Raw genomic sequence first — 676 nt, 5'->3', positions numbered from 1 at the left:
GGGGGCTGGGACGCGGGTAGCAGCAGTAGTCTCTGCCCAGGCCTCGGACCCTGGCTGCCTCGCCCAAGGGGTAATTTCAATGGTGATGATCTAGTCTGAATTTCTATTGTAACTGAAAGAATTCATTACGTATGTCAGTTCCCAAATCCAGGATTTCATTTGGCTCCATTCTCCCTTTCTTAATAGCTACTAAGTTTTCACAAGTGCAAAAATCCAGGAAAAAAACAAGGTTTAAAAAGGGAGAAAAGATAGTCTTCACATTTCAAGACATTATTTCTCCTGTCATACAGTTTATAGCTTAGCCAGGATCTCTTCCAGGCATAGATTACCAATTTCAGAGTTAAATTGAAAACTATTGGGCTAAGGGTACAACCTTTCCTAACCTTAGTGCAAATGGCAATCCTTGAAGAACAAAAATCCCTGACACAAGTAGGGGACTGAATGTCTTCTTAGAGTCACTATGTTACATCGATGGCATCATCTTGCAAGCTGGTATTCTCCTAAATAGACATGCAGAAAAATAATACATGGTTTGTTAGCACTGAAAAGGATGGGCATACAAAATGCCTTGACAGGACAAATTTCCTAATTAGGTGCTGGTATTATTGGATTTCCAATCCTATTGGATGTTTTAGGAAGGAAGGAAGGGAAAAAAAGGAAGGAATGAAGAAAAAAA

This window comes from Vombatus ursinus, unplaced genomic scaffold (genome assembly GCF_900497805.2).
Source record: "Vombatus ursinus unplaced genomic scaffold, bare-nosed wombat genome assembly UNPS02004088.1, whole genome shotgun sequence".
Taxonomy (NCBI): domain Eukaryota; kingdom Metazoa; phylum Chordata; class Mammalia; order Diprotodontia; family Vombatidae; genus Vombatus; species Vombatus ursinus.
This window is presented reverse-complemented; position numbering follows the sequence as displayed.